The sequence below is a fragment of the Astyanax mexicanus genome, chromosome 2, assembly GCF_023375975.1.
Source record: "Astyanax mexicanus isolate ESR-SI-001 chromosome 2, AstMex3_surface, whole genome shotgun sequence".
Lineage (NCBI taxonomy): Eukaryota > Metazoa > Chordata > Actinopteri > Characiformes > Acestrorhamphidae > Astyanax > Astyanax mexicanus.
Genome location: NC_064409.1, coordinates 62,329,324 through 62,351,132, shown reverse-complemented (window position 1 = coordinate 62,351,132; position 21,809 = coordinate 62,329,324). Strand labels below are relative to the sequence as shown.

Below are 21,809 nucleotides of genomic sequence, written 5' to 3'. Positions count from 1 at the left end.
AGACTGTACTAGAAAAAAGAAAAAAGATTTAAAGAACTGGTTAAGAAACTAACTAAGAATCTCAAGTCTTCTCGCTTCAGTGCGGAGTGCAGAGTGTTTGTTTTTAAAACCCATGCGTCTCTCTCTCTCTCTCTCTCTTCCTCTCTCGCACTTTCTCGCTCTTTCTCCCCACCTCCCTCCCTCCCCCTGTCTCTCCTTCTCCCTCTTTCTCCCTCCCTCTCCCTGCACTGGTGCGTAACAGGAGCCACACGATGAGTTGTGGATGAGAAGAGTCAGTTAGAAAAAGAGAGAGAGAGAGGGAGAAGCATCAAACACTGCCACACATGCATGCATATACACACACTGGAAGCGTGGAGTGACCAACCAGCATACAAGGTGAGGGTCTACTCTTACTGCTTTGTGTGTGTGTGTGAGTGTGTGTGTGTGTCTGTAGGTCTGCTTTGGGAAGAGTGAAAGCATGTGTACAGTGTGTGCATCACTGACAGCTGTTAAAAAAAAGAAAATAATCAGTTTGACACACAATCTGCAAGACTTAAGTTTTTTTTTTCATAGATCTTTTTATTTTCCATAGATAAGGGAAAGTGCTTCAGTTTGCTGTGTTTGTATAGGTGTAGGAGGTGGGGGCTCTGAGGCTTTACTGCCTCCAAGACTACTGGTAGAAAGTGTGCCTTTAACAGTCTGTCATTAGCCATCACTGAGCAGCATCATAAACAGCGTGTGTGTTCTGTTGCGCATGGTACAGCGCATTTGACGCTAAATGTTCGTCTGTTTATTTGGAGCTTGCGTGGTGATGGATGGAAAAAGCCGTTCCAGGAGGCAGCGGCATCATCCTCATGATTGGGAAATGAGTTTACAAGTTGCTTTTGCAAGGTTGCTGTTGCTACTGCATATTGGATCAGAGGAAGGAATGGAAAGTTTGAGTGCACATGATTTTATGCTTTATGTGGGTTAGTGTGGCATCTGAATCCCACATCATTCACTAGGAGCAGTAAAGGTCCAGCCACATGAATGATGTTTATTGACTTTAATTCATATTGTTTGTTCTAGTGGGTTGCAGGTATTTATGTGCCAGATGTAAATGCAATTATACAAGTGGGAATCTTAGAGATGCAATCTCTTACAGTACTGAAAAGCTTAAAAATAAAAAGATGAGTTTCTTAAAAATTATGATTGATTTTACTAAATTGAAAACCTCTGGAATATAATCAAGAGTAATGATTAGATGATCACAAGCCATCAAACCAAGCTGAACTGCTTGAATTTTTTTTGCACCAGGAGTGGCATAAAGATATCCAAAAGCAGTGTGTAAGACTGGTGGAGGGGAACATGCCAAGATGCATAAAAACTGTGATTAAAAAACACCAAATATTCCACCAAATACTGATTTCTGAACTCTTAAAACGGTATAAATATGAACTTGTTTTCTTTGCATTATTTGAGGTTTGAAAGCTCTCTATCATTTTTGTTATTTCAGCCATTTCTCATTTTCTGTAAATAAATGCTTTAAATGACATTAAATTGTATTTTTATTTGGATTTTGGGAGAAATGGTGTCTGTAGTTTATAGAATAAAACAACTATGTTCATTTTACTCAAATATAAACCTATAAATAGCAAAATCAAAGAAACTAATTTAGAAGCTGAAGTGGTCTCTCAAGTTTTTTCCAGAGCTGTAGAGTTAGAGATGTATAGAGTCAGATATGATTGGATTTTAGATACAAATTTAAATGGTTCTTTAATAGTTCTTTAAATAATTAAAAAAAAAAAGTGTTTAGAAGTTTATCATAGGATGCTGCTATCCTTGGTCCCTAGTGAAGGTCCAGAGTTTTGCCCAATATTAGTCTCTAATTCACTACTTTTACAGGAGACTCAGGTTTTCCCCTCAGTTCCCCTTCTCCTTAATGCACCTCAGCAATTGCTTATATGTCCAGACATTTCTAAACATTTACTGTTAAGATGAATAGAGTAATGTCCTCATTTAACTGTGGACTTCTAGACTTCTTTACAGTATTGTAGGTAAGTTCAGGTCGTCTGTAGTTGTGCAGTGCTGCAGCATGTGTCTGTAAATGTCCCTCAGAGTAACAGACAGCAGTAAGGATACCCTTCAGGTAAGTCACTCTGGGAGGTCACTACAGAGGGCCAGGTGCAGGAATCTCAAATATTTGTCACTGGTGCAACCCCCCCTTCCCTCCCCTCCCTCTATCCTACTTTCTCTCTCTCTCTACCTCCGTGCATATCTCTGTCTCTCTCTCTCTCTCTCTCTCTCTCTCTCTCTTTTAATCTCTCTCTTTATCCTCACACTCCTCCCTCCTCCCATTTTCTTCCCTGTGGCTCTTTCCACAGGAGCATGCTCTGTCCTGTCACTGTGTGTGTATGTGTTTGTGTGTGTGTGTGTGTGTGTGTGTGTGTGTGTGAGTGCACGTCTGTATGTGTGAGTACGTCTGTGTGCAATCTGTATGTGTGTGTGTGTGTGTGTGTGTGCACGTTGGATGCCAAGCGCATCTGTTTGAGTTTGGGAAATAAACTCTTGGCAGTGTCAAGCCATGGCAATACCTTTTTTTTTCTCAGTCAAACAAGGCGGATGCTTTGCTGGGCAAGCCTACTATGTGCCAGCTGCTAGTAAATTTTTACCCAGGAGGGATCATAGTGTTTGTGTGTGTGTGTGTGTCCAGTCTATCTGTACTGCAAGGCTGCATGATGAAAGCGCAGGAGAGTTTATGAAAACACAAGGAGAACTATGACATCTGGACTGGTTTTGTCTGTGCAGGTCAGTAGGTAGCACTCTCTGTTTGATATTAGATGGATTTATTGTGTGCAGGGAATTGTTCTCCAGACAGTGAGTAAAGTATGAGTTGAGTATGGAGTGTGGGATGGTACATATCATAGACTAGGGCGGAAGATGGATTATTATACTAGTGTAGTTTGTGTATTTTAACCTTTTTTTAGAAACAAAAAACTGAAAAGTGGGGTGTTCAATATTATTCGGCCCCCTTGCATTAATATTTTGTAGAGCCACCTTTGCTGGTCGCTTGGGGTTTGTCTCTATCAGTTTTGCGCATTGAGAGACTTTTTGCCCATTCTTCCTTGCAAAGCAGCTGGAGCTCAGTGAGGTTGGATGGAGAGCGTTGGTTTGTGAACAGCAGTTTTCAGCTCTTTCCACAAATTCTCGATTGGATTCAGATCTGGGCTTTGACTTGGCCAATTCTTACACCTGAATACCATTGTCTACCATTGTAGATTTTGCTTTATGTTTTGGATCATTGTCTTGTTGGAAGATAAATCTCCATCCCAGTCTCAAGTCTTTTGCAGACTCCAACTGGTTTTCTTCCAGAATGGTGCTGTATTTGGCTCCATCCATCTTCCCATCAATTCTAACCATCTTCCCTGTTCCTGCTGAAGAAAAGCAGGCACAAACAATGATGCTGCCACCACCATGTTTGACAGTGGGGATTGTGTGTTCAGGGTGATGAGCTGTGTGTGTGACCAAAAGGTTTGATTTTGGTTTCATCTGACCAGGGCACCTTTTTCCACATATTTGTTGTGTTTCCCAGGTGGCTTGTGGCAAACTTTAAACAAGAGTTTTTATGGATATTTTTGAGAAATGGCTTTCTTCTTGCCACTCCTCCATATAGGCCAGATTTGTGCAGTGTACGACTGATTGTTGTCCTATGGAAAGAGTCTCCCACCTCAGCTGTAGATCTCTACAGTTCATCCAGAGTGATCATGAACCTCTTGGCTGCATCTCTGATCAGTCTTTTCCTTGTTTGAGCTGAAAGTTTAGAGGGAAGGCCGGGTCTTGGTAGATTTGCAGTGGTCTGCTACTACTTCCATTTCAATATGATCGCTTGCAGTGTTCCTTAAGATGTTTAAAGCTTGGGAAATCTATTTTTGTATTCAAATCCGGCTTTAAACTTCTCCAAAACAGTATTTTGGACCTGCCTGGTGTCTTCCTTGGTCTTCATGATGTTTTCTGTGCTATAAACAGAACTCTGAGACTATCACAGATCAGGTGCATTTATATGGAGACTTGATTACACACAGGTGAATTCTATTTATCATCATCAGTCATTTAGGTCAACATTGGATCATTCAGAGATCCTCACTGAACTTCTGGGGTGAATTTGCTGCACTGAAAATAAAGGGAGCGAATAATATTGCCCGCCCCACTTTTCAGTTTTTTATTTCTAAAAAAAGTTTCAAATATCCAATAATTTTGTTCCACTTCACGATTGTGTCCCACTTGTTGTCGATTCTTCTTTACAATCTCATATCTTTATGTTTTAAGCCTGAAATGTGGCAAAAGTTTGAAAAGTTTAAGGGGGGCTAATACTTTTGCCAGGCACTGTACAACACATAACAATGTAGAATATGGTGTTGTTGATGCTAGAGAGCAGCACATCACCTTCACTCTAGCTAATGTAATGTAATGTAACACACATTGCAACAAGAATCAGGCTTTGACTAAACAATAAAATACTATCAGGACATGAATAACATGTGCTTACAAAATAATAATGTCATAATGAGAAGCAAAATCACATTGAATCAGTATTACAGTGTACATATATTAGTACAGATATGACCCAGTTATGTAATGCGTGACTTGAATAAATGACCTTGTGTGCATGCGAGCAGTGTATGGGAATGTCAGAATGAACCTGTGATGTTGGGGCCATGCTGTGTGAGGCATGTCTGAGAGATGCCATATGTGTGAGTGAAAGAAGGCAGGTACACCAGTCACAGAGCAGCACTGCACTGAGCAAGAAAGGAGTGGAAATCTGTTCAGCTGTGATGCAGAATATAAATGGGGAGGGAAAGAGGAGTTTGGCCATAGCCACAAGATGGCCCTGTACATTTGAAAGGAACTAAATATCATATGAGCACCGATCTTTTTTACCTGATTCTACCTGATTCGTCTTTCAACCACAGTTGTAGATTTTTTATGTTTTTTCCTAAGGAGTAGAACCTACATTTTTACTTCTTACAATATGTGCCTTAATGCCCTCTGGACCTGTATCTGTCCTTAATCTATTTATTACTGGTGTATTCAATGTTAAACATGCATTTCAGTACATGTGGTACAGCAAATTTGAATTAACTTTAATCTTCATTAGAACTCTACAGGTATTTTTAAAAAGTAGAAAACTCTTATTCAATTTTCTCCCCAATTTTTAAGGCCAAAAACCTAACACACTCGTTAGGACTCCTTCTATTACTAGTGATATCCCAACAACAGGAAGGTAAAAGTTAGCACATGCCTCCTCCGATACATTTGAAGTCAGCCACCGCCTCTTTTTGAACTGCAGTATTGCAGAGTAGCATCACAGTGCTCTCGGAGGAAAGTACAGCGACTCGGTTCTGATACATCAGCTCACAGATACCTTGTGCTGATCGACATCACCCTTTGGAGTGATGTGGGGAGAGATCGCCATCTACCCACCCAGTAAGAGAGCAAAGCCAATTGTGCTCCCTCAGAGCTTCGGTAGCCGATGGCAAGCTGCATGACTGGGATTCGAACCTGCAATCTCCCAAACATAGTGACAGCACTTAACAATCAACAATCTCATTACACATGTATAAGCACGTAAGAGAATATAAGCTGTTCCGACTATTGAGATAAACTTGTGTAATTACATAAATTAAGGGAAAAATAGTTGACTGTTATTTACACAGACTATAAGTATATCTATAAGCACTAATCACCAGTAGTTTCACTGTTGTTCCAAAGATTATTAATGGTGTTATCATGAAATTATTACCAACACGTAATATAAACCGAGACAAACTTTTCTCCCTGCTTTAAACAGATGATTTTCTTTAAAAAGATTTGTTCCCATAGCAAGAATATTTAGACCAAATTAAGGTTAATTAGACTATATGACTTCACTCACTCAGATAAATGTATTTATTTATGCATGGTCTTGAACACAGAGGGAGAGCGTGATCACACTCTTATGTTTGCTGAAGGGCATTAGAAATACTGGGCACATTTTATAATGCAGCCAAGAGGAAGTCTGAATGTGCTTTGGCTGAAAAGTCTGAATATATCCTGATTAAATGTTGCCTGGCTCTGTGGGATGAGCACAAGCTAAATGCTGGCAAAATGCTGGCTAAGCACTGGATGAATTCTGGCTAAACGCTGGCCTGGCGCTGGATGTGAGCATGAAGATGGCAGTTTTAGATAAGTGTTGCGTGGGAAGATTCAGTGCCGCAGGTTGTTTGTTCTTGTTTTTTCCCCACTGATAGACTCATGCATGGACCACACTGAGGACTAATCTAGTAAATTACAGGAAATCAGTAACATGTGGAAGTCAAGCCCACACCACGATGAAGTTGTGACCAAGTACTACAAAACACAAACCTTCCTAAATCACTCACACACACACACACACACAGCACCTCAGAATTCCTTTGGACAGACCTCTCAACCCATACTCACTCTTTCTCTCCAAAATTATGGTTTGTTTATGACTTTGCTAGAGCAGACATCTCCCTTTGTCCTGCTCCCTGTGGTAAAATAACACGCAGTGCTATTTTTAAAAAGCTGCTTAATATCAACAGAGCTTTGATGTTTTTGATGTGGTAAATATGTCATTTTTAATGCTCTCCTAAACGCCTTCATCTTAAACCAACACCAAGGCAGTCAGTCATAAAGCGCCCGAGTTTCATATTTCTGCAGACATACAGGGCGTATTGCGCCAGGGCCCTGGATGGAGCTGGTTAGAAGGTCATCACGGAGCACATGCTGAGATCATGTCTCCGGTCAAAATGTTGAGCTGAAGTGGATAAAAACTTTTCTGGACAAATTTTGATCCATTTTACGATAGAGAATAAATCCTCTGCACATCCAGCTGTCAGCACAAATGCATAATTTTTGTGTGTGTGGTCCAGCAGCCCTAATGAACCATTCCAGTAGAACTTTAGCAGGCGGGCTGCATTTGAGGAGATATACTGTCTTGTCTTCTTAGTGTCTATTAATCTCAGTTTATGGGTTATTTATAAACCTGCCAGTAGCTGAGTGAAATGAAGATCAGTGGCAGCACTTCTGCAGTATTTTATTTTGTATACTTGTATACAGTTTCGTGCTTTCTACAATTGTGCACATTTGCCAGAATCAGCAGTGGTTTGGGCTTCGAATAGTTGTTTATAAACTATTATAAAACTGTTTATAAAAGAGTGTTCCTGCACTAGTGGCACTGGTAGCTGGAGTCTAATTTATGTTAATGATTTCTAATTTATGTTGCAAGGTATTGTTGCTAAATTCCTTGATAAAATTAGGATAAGAAGTTTGTAAAAGTTGGTAGAAGTTTCCACTTTAGCCAAAATGGCAAAAACATTTTGTCTCCACTTTTGCTATTTTCTCTTCTGCTTCACAATAGCTGTGTTTCAAATGCCAAGTTGAAGCCTGGGTAGGTAGGATTCTTAGTAAAATGGCCTAATTCTTGGTGGATTATTGGTCAAATAAAAAGAACTGTCTAATGAGGCTGCTTGATGACATAACAAGAAAGGTTAACAACCTCTGAATGTCTGATTCAAGGGTTATATTTTGATACATTGTATACATGTAGTCTGGATTATTTTGTAAAAGTGTGTACAAATATGTTTTTTCAATATGGCAACTTCCCAGTTAAATTTTGCCTCCATACCTAAACCTCTGTAGGAGTATCTACAGTTACAGTAGATACAGGACTCACCATGTAAACTGCTACCCAGGGAATTTGGATTTCAGCACAACACCAGTTCTTTTTCCTCTTCTGTTGTTTAATGCCTCAGCTCATTTTAATTGCCTTACTCAGCTTTCTGCAATTGGTTCAAACCATCCAAATCAGTTCACTAAACTAGTCAAAACCAGTCCAAACCACAGTTCAGTTGGTCAGGACTGAGATCACCTCTTTTGGTCAGACCGAATGTTGGTCCTTTGGTCCAGGCCATGGTTCACGGCACCTTTCATATTTGCTATTTTGGTTCAGACTAAACTAAAAATACAAAGGGCAGGGCCAAACAGGTAGGTGTAAAAGCACCCTTAAACACTTAATTGACATTAAGTTCCAGTTGATGTTTCCAGGTTTTTGTGAAACAATGTATGTTGGGTCTGCAGATGCATGTGGCACTGCATGTGCGTATACATGTGCATATATGTGCACTAATTTGGAAAGTGTGGTCTGTTACTGGAGTTTATTTGGCTGTGTTTGTCTTGTTCTCCAGGGTGATCTGATAAAGAACTCTCATCTGGTTCACTTCTTCCTGCAGACAGGCATTAGTCTCTCCATACCTGAGGGAAGACGAAAGGAGGAAGAGACAAGAAAGGGAGGGAAGGAGGGAGTTCTGCTTAGGCTTTTCTCACTCTCTAGGCACTTTACGCATCTAAAGTTCTTGCCTGGGGCTCTGCCCAGCCCACCTCCTATATCAGCAGTGTGTTTCTTATGATGGCAATAAAAGCAGCCCCACCCTGCACATGGGGGTGAAGAGAGAGAGAGGGAGAGTGAGAGACTCCTCCAGCCTGGCTCCAGACTGCATCCTTCACTTTCACCTAAATTAGACGCCTTCCTGCTGAGATCATGTGGCAGAGTCTAGAGAATGTGGAACGGCACGGGCAGCCACACACTTGCTTGTGCTTACACACCCACACTCTCGCACACTCTCACACAAATGGCCTAAACACAGCTGTGTGTGTAAGAGAGAGAGAGAGGAAAAATAGTGGGAGAGAGAGTACTAAAAGAACACCGCAGGGACAGATTTTCAGTTGTTCTGACATACACAAAGCAGGAGTGCACAGGAGACGTCTAAACAGTCTGCTGCCATTTTCCTTGTGTCAGCCAGTTCCGTCATTAAAAAAAACCTCCTGTTCCGCATTATTGTCCAAAAATGTTCCCTTTCCCCTTAGAAACTACAGAATGCTGTGTGCAGATGGGCCAATAAGCCAGGCCACTTTATATTATCTGATGCAGTGCTGTCTAATAGAACTACGAGCTGACCTCCGGTTCTGTGCCGAGATGGACATGGAGTAAATCAGCGTCTCCAGCTAAACAGCTGCAGCTCCGAGGAAGCCTGCCCGCTTCTCTGCACTGGGATCAATGAGTTATGTTCAATAAGAGCCTGGGTGGAAATCCTTCTTTCAGACTGATCTAGAACCAGTGTCATCCAGCTAAATTCTAGCTTTGTCGGGAGCAGAAATCTAAAGTGTGGTCAGCTTTCTGTGCTGCTGCTTAATGCTACAGAATGAGATATCATGCTGCAGTGACAGTAATGCTAGATGACTCTGCACTACTGCTCTCTCTATAAACTCTGTGGACTCAGAGGAACGGCGGACCAGATGAATGCTAGAGGTGACTCCCTGTGGCAGTGTGCCAAGTGTGTCACCAGCCCACATAAACTTCCTCCATTCACTGACTCAGAGAGTGGGAGCTGAGGGATTATGAGCTGAAGATAAGTAGAAGAAGGTTGTGAGGGTTGTAAAGGCCTTTTAACAGACGTAAAAAATGTGCATCATGATTTAAAAAACAAGGCCAAAACCGAAGTAAATTTAAGGTTAATCTGTTCAATTTTCTGCTGCTTCAGATGCATTAAAATCAGGGCGACCAATCAGAGCTGAGCTTTAGTGAGCAGCAGAGTTCCGTCATCATGACTGTGGACCAAAGAAACAAGCCTGAACCCACAGCAGCAGAAGAGAGAAGCTGATACTCTGATCAGCATGCTGACTATATAACTGTTTGTTGAGTTTAAGTTAAATATATCCCACAGCAGAGCTGAATGGCTGGGGAATGACACACACAACAGTCACTTTATCTCGTAATTTTATAAAGTTTGTATAAGTACATCCTACCTTCTCTCTCGCTGATGAATGCTTGTATAGAGGACATAAAAAGCAGATTAAAAGAAGCAGAAAGCAGATAGATAAACTGAAAGAATTTAGTTTCAGAAGGCAAAAAAAAAAAACATTCATAGTTGGTGTGAAACAGCCTTTAATCTGTGTTAATGTCTGGATTAATGTCTAATGTCTCTCAGTTGAAGAAAGAAATAATATAGTGTGCTATCCCAGTACATTACCAAGCTGATGCCTCAACTTTATTTGTTGGGCAAGATGTCTGTGGTACACTTTCACCCACAGTCTAAATTTTCAGTCTACATTTGGTCAAATTATGCCTGGGTATCAAGATTTAATCTGAACAAAATACGCAAGCGTTAATGCACCCAATGTGCGTTTAAACAGATGACATTCAGACCCTACAGCAATACAGATATCATTCTGACTAACCAAAGATGCATTGGACAAGCATGTGGCTAAAATCTTATCAGGATACAATCCAGATGCTAGTCACATGAAGTGACCAGCTGTAAACGGGGTCTGTTTGACCCTCCATAATAATGTAACAGGCATTTGAAAAAAAGGAGCGACACTGAAGCTCACTCTGTCTTCCAGTATTTATTGTTTAAGTAAAATGTAAAGAATGTATGGCGTGGTCCAGAAATGTAAAACATAAATAAACAGTAGCTCTCCACCCTAATTTATCTAATTTTCAGTCAAAACAGTCATTAAATTAAGAAAAAGAGCAGTCTGTCCACCCTTTACTGCTTTCGTTTCTTTTCAAGAGACTCACATACAGCTTTGTAGAGATATTTGCAGGGAGATTTTTCAAATAATCCAAGTAATCCCTACCATCAACATAGTCTCAAATATGATGAGTGATTTTGAGGTCTGAACTCGGGGGTGGTCAGTCTGTTGTTAAGAAAAGGAGCTGTTAACATTATACACTGAGATGTCAAAAATAATAAATTGATCAATTACTTCACGGGACAACTTTGAAACGCCCACACTTGTGTAAATTGTGAGGGGTTATCTAGTGAATAACTACTAGATATTACATGAATTATCAGAGTTTAAGTGTGGCCTGATATTGGGTGCCTGATGGATGGGATGTTCTATTTCCAAAGTCATTTAACATTCCTTGATTCTTAGTGTCACGTTTGTTCCTGGAATACATTACAGAAGGCGTGCACTGGGAGTGCAGTGGGTGGGAATCACATCGACAGTCAATGCATTAGGCTCCACATGCATATCCCACAGATCAGAGATGAGTTTATAAGCTTCCATAAGAGATGGCAAAAGTCATGAGACATGGTACAGATACCTGCATGTGATAGTGTGTGTTTATTTGAGATTTTGTGTGTGTGTGTGTTTGGGGCTGTGTCTCTTTTTGCTCTTTACTGCCCAACATGTCTGATAAGATGTGAGAGGCGCTAAATGTGAATCTGTAAGGGCATGTGGGTGGCTTTGAGGATCATGAGCTGTGATCTAGGCCTCAAAAGGAAACTTTAAAAAGCAAAGTGAAAAGCATGGAATAGCCCTGTCTGATCTCCCCCAGCTGCAGATACGGTGTTACAGATTGTCTCGTTTACCGCATGTCAAACATAATGTGGACAAGTTTGAAGCATCCAGAGTGAGCAGAAGTTAAATGACCACAGAATCTATTGTTAATCAGATTAGGGTTACTTTGACTGGCTCTTTCTTAGCTAAAACTGAGATTTGGGTTTTGAATAAACATGAGATTTGGGTTTTGAATAAACAAGAGAGATGCACAGAGGTTGCTAGAGGCTTACTGAGGATGTCAGAGAGAGGTGTTGAGGTGGTTGCCTGGTGGTGGATTATTCAGTGTATGTTTTGAGTGGGTTTACTATATGAGGCCAAGAGAGTAATCCAAGCAAACATTATGTGAGTTCACAGAGGACGGCACTGATCGGAGCATGAGTTTAACAGACAAAAGGAAGATTGAGTGACGAGTTGGACTGAAAGTGAAGTGTGTGTGTTAAATATGAGTGACGTGTGTTTTTGTTGGGGGAGGCTTGTGACTGCTTTGCAGAATCAGCAGTGATATGCAGAAACAGCAGAGAGAAAGAGAAAAGAAGAAGAAGAAGAAGAGAAGCATGATGCCACCATCTGCTTGCCACATGCAAACCCTGCAGCAGCTCCATAAATCTCAGATGCGCTCAACAATGCAGGGTCAAATTCCGCCAGGATGGATATGTGCTGAATACCCCCACCCAAATGCGGGACTCAACCTTTACATACACAACAAAAAAAAGATAAAAGGATAAAAGTGTAGATATTATACTCAAATGCATGGGGTTAGCCTGTTGTTCCTACATACCCCAAATGACTTAAAGCTGTGTTTGTTTTAGCTTATGGCGGACAAATTAGGTTTGGTTCAATTGTCTGATGGGATGGTGCGTGCCCAATTAACGCCTTAAACTGTAAGAGCCATATGTGTAATGTTTTAGTAACTACGTATGATAACTTGCTTATTAGCAGCTTATTCACAGTAGTAACTGAATGATAAGTGTTAGGGTTAATCACTGACTAAAGGCCAAACTTTAAGGGGTTAAAAAGCATGTGTTGTGAGATATCAGTCATCTATACAGAATCCCCCCTGCTGTCCAGCCGCACTGTACGCCGGGTTATAGGGGCCTCCAGGCCAGCACCTCTTGCCCTCTCTCACAGCTCGGGGTCAGGGAGGTCGTTGGAGAGCCGGTGCAGGCGAATGTGCGGATGATTTGGGTTTTCCTGTAGCCTACAGATGGCCCGGCGCGGTTGTTATAGTGATTCTCCTGCTTAACTCCTTTGTTTTGAAAATGCAGAATTAACGCTGACACTTGATTCTTCTTCTTTCTTCTTCCTCCTCCTGGCCCCTAACAGGCAGCTTCACGTTGACAGCCTCTCACGTGGGCTCTGACACTTTCTCCCCGCTGGCACATGTTTACATACATGTGTGGCCATAATGATAGCGTGCCAGCGGACTCCTCCATGCATGCAAGCACATCTGGGCCTGAGCATGGACTGCATGTGGCATTGCAGACAGCAGATCAAATCTCCGCTTCACCCCTTCTGCGCTGGTTTACATAAGTTTTATGCGGGAGATCAAAGCAGTCAGATTATTCACAGCTCAGTGTAGGGCAGATTTTTTTTTTGCTGTCTGGACTATAGACTAAATTTTCTTTAGAACTCAGAACATACCTGACACTCAGTTAACACTCAGTGCTCGGAAATGATTACATAGAATGTCCCTTTTCAGGTACATTCACTAAGCATACCTATTTGAACAATCTGTTCTGATTAAGGTTGCTAAGAACTACAGTAATAGCTTAATGGGGATGTGTAAAAGTATACTGGTAAAAGTATACATTCCTTGACGAACCTTTAGGAATTCTTCAAAATGAAACTGTAGAGAAAACTCCTGAAGTTCTTTAGGTTTGTTAAAGGTTTCCTTAAGCTCCTTAAGGTGCTTGAAGATACGTTCCTCGAGGAACGTATAGGAGCATGTAATATTTTGAGATAATTTGGTTTTAATGATGATACACTGTCTATATAAAGTGTTACATTAGTTGTAGTTAATGCTTGATTTAAACATGGAAAACACTTAGTAGTCCTAATAAATCATCCAAAAAATGGACACATCTGTTGGTATAATTTAAAGGGATAAACATTTACAGGAAAAAAGCAGCGCTGCGGCTGAAAAAAAAAAAGTTGGCCTCGTAGTAAATTAAATGGTCACATAGTTGTCTTGTCTCTAAGATGTGGAGCCACTTATTCTAGACTTGGGTTTGATTTCATGGAAATTTAGATCAATTGAAATCATTTTGGTGAAAAGAAAAAATATTATAATGACATGGTTGCCAGAGATGATTCACCACTAATTTCATGTTCCTTTTTAAGAGAAAAGTTACGTTGGTGTGTTTTTGTCCTACTCACGCAGCGGGTGAGAACCTCCAGCCAGTCGCAGGGCCCAACTGTGACATCACAGCAGTGCTATGTGCTCAGTGAATAAAGATGAATGTTCCAGAAAAAACATGAACAAAAAGCTGATGGAGAACCAGTGAAAACCCAATGGAAGAAGAAGTTCCATGTCTTGTTATTACTCATTTATCATGGCCGGAGAGTGGAGCAGCCGAGATCTGGCCTTGGATGGTGCTGACTGAGTGAGAAGAGAGTGAGAGTTAGCATCAGAGTCGTCATTTCACAGCCCTGGAGGGAGCAGCAGAACTGTGATCAGATGTGCTTCACGCATCAGTTAATGTAGTCTGCTATTGGAGATCCAGAGTGGTGGAAGAGGAAGTAGGTGTAGAGTATCATTCATGACTGTAATGAGTGATGAGTTGAGGGTGTGTGGGCAGCTGGAGGATGAGTTGAGCCAGCAATCACTTCAGACTTTACCAGACTTTCAGACTGACGAAAACTACGTAAGAACTATTCTCACATTCTCATGGCTATCTTTTGAAGGGAGATATAGCATTAAATATGTACTGTAAGACTGTAAGAGCGTGAGATTGATGAAGAATATTAAAATTAAATCCAGCAGTGTTCTTCTGTTATTAGAAAATATATTTCGGGGCAAAACTATACAGTGGTTTGAGTGCATATAGAGCTTATATTTAGCACTTATCGTCCTGAAGGCACATAGTGATTTTTTTTTTCTATAAAAAAGTGGTGCGCACCATATTTTAATTGAAGACCACCGCATACTAAGTGGTGAGTGTCACATACTTGATGGTATTCACAAGATAGTATATTCATCTGTAACGTTATATGACTTCACAGACTGCTATGTTGTGCTGTGTATATGCTCTGCAATGCTCCATCCAGTTATCAAAACCATATTTATTTATTTAGCTAGCTATTTGTGATCTAATGTAGGCGGCTTTTGCGAAGAACTAGATAGCTAACCTAAAGCTATGTTAGTTTAGCTTAGAAGGCTTGCATTGCTCTCTGTACAATACATGGCAGACTTAGGTGAAAGTAAGTGAGAGTGTATGTGCCCAAAAGCTTTTTCTACAAAATAATAAATTACCTCCTGCCTTTTGCACTTATAATAAGAGTTAGCTAGCTAACTAGCTAGCTGGCTATCGTTAGCTCTGGGCTTATAACTACCTTTAGCTACCTAGCAAAAACACTCCACACTGAAATAAAGTAGTTAATGTTAGCTAACCTGGCTAGCTAAAACATTCTACACTGAAATAAAGTAGTTAATGTTAGCTAACCTGGCTAGCTAAAACATTCTACACTGAAATAAAGTAGATAATGTTAGCTAACCTATCTAGCTAAAAAACTCCACACTCATATAAAGTAGTTAACATTAGTTAACCTAGCTAGATAAAACATTCCATACTGAAATAAAAGAGTTAACCTTAGAAAACCTAGCTAGCTAAAACACTCCACACTGAAATAAAGGAGTTAACCTTAGAAAACCTAGCTAGCTAAAACATTCAACACTGAAATAAAGGAGTTAACGTTAGCTTACCTAGCTAGCTAAAACACTCCACACTGAAATAAAGTAGTTAACATTAGCTAACCTAGCTAGCTAAAAAACTCCACTCTGATAAAAAAGTAGCTAATGTTAGCTAACCTAGCTAGCTAAAAAACTCCACTCTGATAAAAAAGTAGCTAACGTTAGCTAACCTAGCTAGCTAAAAAACTCCACTCTGATAAAAAAGTAGCTAACGTTAGCTAACCTAGCTAGCTAAAAAACTCCACACTGATAAAAAAGTAGCTAACTTTAGTTAACCTAGCTAGCTAAAACACTCCACACTGAAATAGAGTAGCTAACATTAGTTAACCTAGCTAGCTAAAACACTCCACACTGATAAAAAATTAGCTAACATTGGCTAACCTAGCTAGCTAAAACACTCCACACTAAATTAAAGTAGATAACTTTAGCTAACCTAGCTCGCTACCTAACAATTTATTTCAGTGTGGAACATCTACTAAGCAAGGCAGGTTATTGTAAGTCTTTGAAGTTGTTTGCCAGTTTAAACTATTGCTTTCTAGCTACCATTATCATGTGATCACCACTTAGTGTATGGTGCTCACCACTTTTTTATGTAAAAAAAAAAGCTTTTCTGCAAGCACAAAAAACATTAAAATATACACTAATAACAGCACAAAAAAAACTAAACAATCAAGACTGCTCTAAAGAGCCAGATATTTTATGACAGTGTACTTACACCTGGACACACACACACAGTTTTGAGTTAAGGCTGGGTCGTTTCCTCAGAAACAGGCCCTAAAAAGCAAAAATATTACAGAACATTAAACTAACAGAATGAAGTCACTCAATAATATCCAGCCAAGGAATTCATTAGGCCTTCATCTTTATCAAATAAGGTGTAATAATGCGATTTAGTTTAAGCGGTTTAACAGCGATTACCGTCCCTTTGACGCAATCTTTAATGATGTTAGCCACTGACCAAGATACAGCATTAGCGAGATTTTCCTTAGAAATTTCTGGATGAAATTAATGCAATGATAGCACATGAGACATGCTGTACATACTTCAGAATTGTGTTCATGATTGTTCATCTCTTCTTCTCCCTCTCTCTCCAATCCTTCTCTCTTTTATCCTGAGCCAAAAAGTCCTTGCATATGTAGCATGAGGGAAGAAAACAGCACAGAAAGGAAAGAGCAGAGAAAATCTGAAAAAAAGGGATCATTTTGAGGAATATGGCTTTTATTAATAGAGGAATATTGCTTTACCTCATCTGAACTAAATTACACAGCTGAACTCAGTGTCCTCTGAGCTTGGGCGGATAGCCACACTTGGCCCAGATGGGCAAGGATCTGACGACCGTTCCTTCGTATCTGTCACCTTGGAAACGACAGCGCAGAACCTCAGTTTGGAGAGCTCTAGAAGTTTCATCCTTTTGTTAAGATCAAATCCTGGTGACAAAAAGTTACAATGTTGTCACAGTGCCAGCGACATTTGACGGATTCCAGAATATTCTAGAAAGGTTTGTGTCCTGAGTCCAGCTCTCCTTCTGTTTGAAATATCCCCTCATTATTAAATATTCTGAAATCTTAAATGTTTCTTGAAATTAAATGAAAAATATTTTTTGATTTATAAATCATTCTGCACTGAATGGTGAAAATAGCGATCTTAGAGATGAACAGAGTGGCACTGTACAATAGTACAAGAGTAATGTGGCTTTTGAACATTAAAGCTAGTAGTGAATCTTACCAGTAGCAACACACATGCTTGGCAGGGCCTGTAGTTTTTATTGGTAGAGGCTGACATTGTGGTCATGTCAGACTTGCGTAATTAGTAGGCAATTTACAAATGATAACACAAACTACAGAGTGCTGTTTAGATCTGCAGTGATATAATGTGTGAAAAACAGAGAATTGTCTGTCTCAGCTTACAGTATGTAAGACGTTTCTTTATCTTTCCATCACCCTGACGCCTCTGAAATACTTTACGAGAGGCAGCGAGTTCATGATATATTTCTGAGCATTACTGCTCATGAAAAAAAAAAAAAAAAACACATAAATTAGCTGTCAGGTGCTGAAGTCTTATGGGGAGGAATTTGAGACCTGGTTTATCATTGTTCAACTGTTAAGATGAGCTAGAAGTTAAGAGCTCAGCACCCCTCACAGATATAAGCGTTGGAAAAAGGTGTTCTGTTTGTCAATGTACGTATCCCTTATTAGTGCTTTTATTGCTGTTATTGCTGTAATGCTTTTTTCTATATTTAGACCCTGGTTTACATCTGGTCACATAAAAGAAACAAAAATGCGCAAGTGTAAACACAAATTTCAGCCTGACTTACTTGGGAAGCATTTTACTATTGTGTTTAAAATGCATGTGACTAACATTGTGTCAGGCTACAATCCAAGATTTTTTTGTATTTTTGTCAGCATAATGTTTGTAAGTAGAGAAGATTTGATTTTTTACAAATTATTTTAATTTAAATTTTATGAGATTTTATTTTAGACAGTCAAACATTTAAAAGGGATTACACATTTGTAAAATTAGATAAATGTTGAAGGAAATAAGTGTTTATTTCTTAAATACTAGCACATTATACAATTATAATTAAATATTGTAATGCAAATTAAATTTAATACAATATGACATCAGTAACTTTTAGAAGGATTGAACCTAATTCATTTTAGTTTTATATCTGCAATGTCAATATCATTAAAGACACTGGGCTCACTCAATCATATACTAATGTAGATTCAGAAGCTAAGCTGCATCCTGTCTGAGCTGCCGCTCTGACCTGTTCCGGCTGTGCGCGGCCGTGGGAGAGGAAAGCGTGCCACAGGAGGGGGCACCTCAGGGCGGATGCGCGTGGTTTTACATGCAGACTGGCATTATCTGTGTGTCTCTTGTCCCCAATCAAAGGACAGGGCACTAAATATACACCGTGAAGCCTTCCCAGGCTTCTCTGGGCTCCAGCAACTCAGCCACTGCTTGGGCCTTTGGCCAATGACATTGCCTCCGACCTCTTCAGAAAGTATTTTTAAGGTCAATTACAGGGTGCAGTGACTTCTGATGGCCGACTGCAGTTTAAAAGGCCTTATATTAAAGGTTTATGTGGAAGACTCGGACCGAGCTGCCTTCACTACCCCATGGACTATTGTTACCGCATACCCACACACACAGATCCACTGTAGGCAGTGTAAGTGTGTGGGTGTGTGTGTGTTCCTGAGTTCATGCACATACTGTATAAATTTGAGAGAGAGACAGTGTGCCTGAGTTCACTCAGTCTTCCATATGGTTTGTGTGCTGTGTTCTTTTTGGTAGGTATGTACATGGCGGGTCTAATAGGTTTAGCCTGGGTGTCTCTGTCTGCTCTCAGTTCAGTATGGTCCAGGTGTCTACATCATGGCACAGTCTAAAACTATTTTTTAAACTTCATTATTTTAGCAAAGCAAACATTTTTAAATTGAAAAAAAGTATCTCATATTTTTCTTGGATTTGTTTTCTTTTAGGTCTTTGAGATTTGCTAGGTTTTGTTTACAGTCCAAATTCAGAATTTAAACAGCTTAAAAATGCAGTGTTTCTTGCATCTACTTTAGCATGTATTTCATTGCAGACAATGTTAGCACAACATTGCATGTGCTCTATGATCAGTTTCGTTCAATTAGTTAAAGCTGATGTCCGTAAGTTTTGGAATTTAGGGTCCTCTCTGGTGAGAATGGGTAATTGCACAGAGCATGCGGAATAATCATTTTAAACTGGGCGGGTATGATGCGGTCTCCTTTCAGAGCGGATGAATTTGATTCCAGGTTATGTTTAGTCAGAGAGAGAGAGAGCACTCAGTCAGAAACTTCACTTCAACTACACACTTTTTTTTTTGCTATGAGTGAATGAACAACTGGGCTCTGAGATTCCTCTTCTGAAACTCTCCTACTGAAGAGTGATTTAGGGATCATCATTTTCACACGTGGATTGTTCACCACAGGGTACAGATCTTAACCTCATTGAGAATCTTTGGGATGTGCCGGAAGAGGTCAGAATCTACCATCATCAATGCTGCAAGATATTGATGAAAAATCTATGCAAAACTGAATTAAAATACATTTTGTGAAATTGCAGAAACTTATGGAAACAATACCATAGTTAATGCATCCTGCAATTAAAGCTACAGGCGGTCCAATGTAATATTAGAGTGTGTGATCTTTTTTATTTTGGTGGTGACTTGTTTTTTGGCCAGACAGTGTGTATAATACCTGAATGTGGATGCATGTGTATGTTAGGCTTGTTTGTGTAATGTATCTTATGAGTCTTTATCTGTAATCTTTATCTAAATGAGAAAAGCATGCTTTTCTCAGCTCATCTTCCTTTGGTTTCTCCTTCTTTAACTCTCTCTTCTTCTCCTCTGCTCGGTGAGACCACACATATCAGGAGTGTACCGCCCACCCGCCACAGCCTGGCAGCTGCAGCCAACTAAAAATAAACCACGACCCGCTAAAAGGGCTTCCTCCTCGGGAAGTGCACGGTGTTGCCGCTGATTCTGAGGTTTATACAGCATCACCCTTCCTGGCTCTGGCCTTGATGGAGCTCAGGGAGAAGTCGTTTTGAGCAATGTGCCGTACTTGCCTGGCATCACTTTATCACTTGGCATAATAGGATGTTTTGATAAGATGTTCAGGGTGTGGGGGTGGCAGGAGCAGGATTGAGAATATGTTTATTGTCCAAAGTTTGCTTACACAGATTTGCACTGGAGATAGAAGATTAATGTAGCTATTGAGTAAAATAATCGTTACATGTTATGAGTATTATTAATAGTAATAATACAGTAGTATAGGAGTGTTTTCATACCTATTGAATAGTCAGTAAATACGTTTTGTTTTGGTTTGCTTTCACATAGGGTCACAACAAACCACTTAAAGGAGAACTTCAGTATAAAATGGACTTGTAGTAAAACATGATAAAAAGTTCTTACCTTTGATGAATAGCATAACTCCGTTCTCCCACAGCGTTCAGAGATCCAGAAATTTTAACAGTTTGTCCAAACACCCTTTAGACTGGGTGACATTGGGCATAAATTTCTCAAAGTAGCTCCACACCTCCTTGCTAGAATCCAGAGAGCCCTGACATTTAAAACGAGGCATTATTAACTTAAAAGTGCGCAAGAAGCTTATTAACAAAACACTGTTTACACCCTATAACAGAAGCTCTGAGCTTCAAGCTTCAAGCGGCGCCGGCTGCTACGCTATGCAGAGTCTACGTAGTCTACATTTATAAGTCTGGATAACGGTGAAAAAAGCAAATTATCGGGGCAAATTATGCCCTGTGTCACCCAGTCTGAAGGGTGTTTGGATATATTGTTAAATTTCTGGATCTCAGAAAGCTGTGGGAGAACGGAGGTGTGCTATTCATCAAAGATAAGTACTTTTTAATCATGTTTTACTACAATAAAATCCCATTTTACACCGGAGTTCTCCTTTAAGTATGTTTTCTCTGCTTATTGGTCAGACCTGTCTGGGGCGGGACCTGTGTATATATAAATACAGGAACAACAGAACTAGTGTGTATTTCTGTGTAATTTAACATGCAGTAATGCCAGATATTTAAATTAAATTAAGTGATCCCAGATAAACATGTTCATTTGGTTTGTTAAACTAAATAACAAAATTAAATCTGTTTGAACATCTATTAAAATGAAATTGTCCATGTTAAAAATGTACATTCTTTAGGAACTAACCAGTTACCAAATGTATCTTAGCTGATTGACTCCACCTCCTTGAGTGAATAACTGCCCAGATGTGAAATAAATTATGGCAGGAGACATGCACAAACTCATCAGACTGTAAATCAGGCTCCCGATCCAGATGTTGTGAAAGTGACAGCTATAATGGCTGAATTAAAGCTCAGTTTCTATATATTCAGAGCCCTAAAAGCCACTCTGGCAATATCTCAGAATGTCACCAGTGTTCTGTTCTGTGCTCTGTGTCGGTATTGGCACCGCACGGGAAGCTGAAGTGAACTAAGAATAAACAGAAACCGCTCAGGTTTTCCTGGTGAAACTGTTAAGGTTGGGTCAAGTGAGGTTCAGGGTAAAGGCATGAGTTTTTCTCCCTCTCTCCCTCACACACACACACACACACATCCTTTCTCTCTCGCTCACTAGTTCTCTTAGAGGAACCCTGGGTTGCAGTAAATAACAGAAGATTGCAGGATGCTCTGATGTGAGGATGCCCATGAATAGGCTCTTTGAGAAGGATAATGTTTGCACTACCTCCTCCCTTCTCTATCTCTCTCTCTCTCTCTCTCTCTCTCTCTCTCTGCAGTTTGTTTGTATAGTCTAATGATGTTGGACAAGTCCGATAAAGCTTGACTCTTGACTCTAATATTAAATTTGTGGTCAGAGTGTACACAGTACACCTGTGTCGAGCAATGAGCTGCACCTGTGTGCACATTATTACCATTCGCGGTACTGTAATGCGTTGAGATTGACACATTCTGACAAGTACGGAACACAGAGGTATTGTACCATGTGAGGTTTTATGATAATCCCTGGTCTTTATCTCTACAG

General features: G+C 40.0%; 1 protein-coding gene across 1 annotated transcript in view; it reads left to right on the top strand.

The window, feature by feature from the left end:
* Window positions 1-256: 256 nt before the first annotated feature.
* The window catches only part of LOC103037929 (uncharacterized), an 83,958-nt gene continuing 62,405 nt past the window's right edge, over window positions 257-21,809 (top strand). The window contains exon 1 of the mRNA XM_049474693.1: window positions 257-375. The gene's annotated coding sequence lies outside the window, so the exon portion shown is untranslated. The remainder of the gene's footprint in view (window positions 376-21,809) is intronic.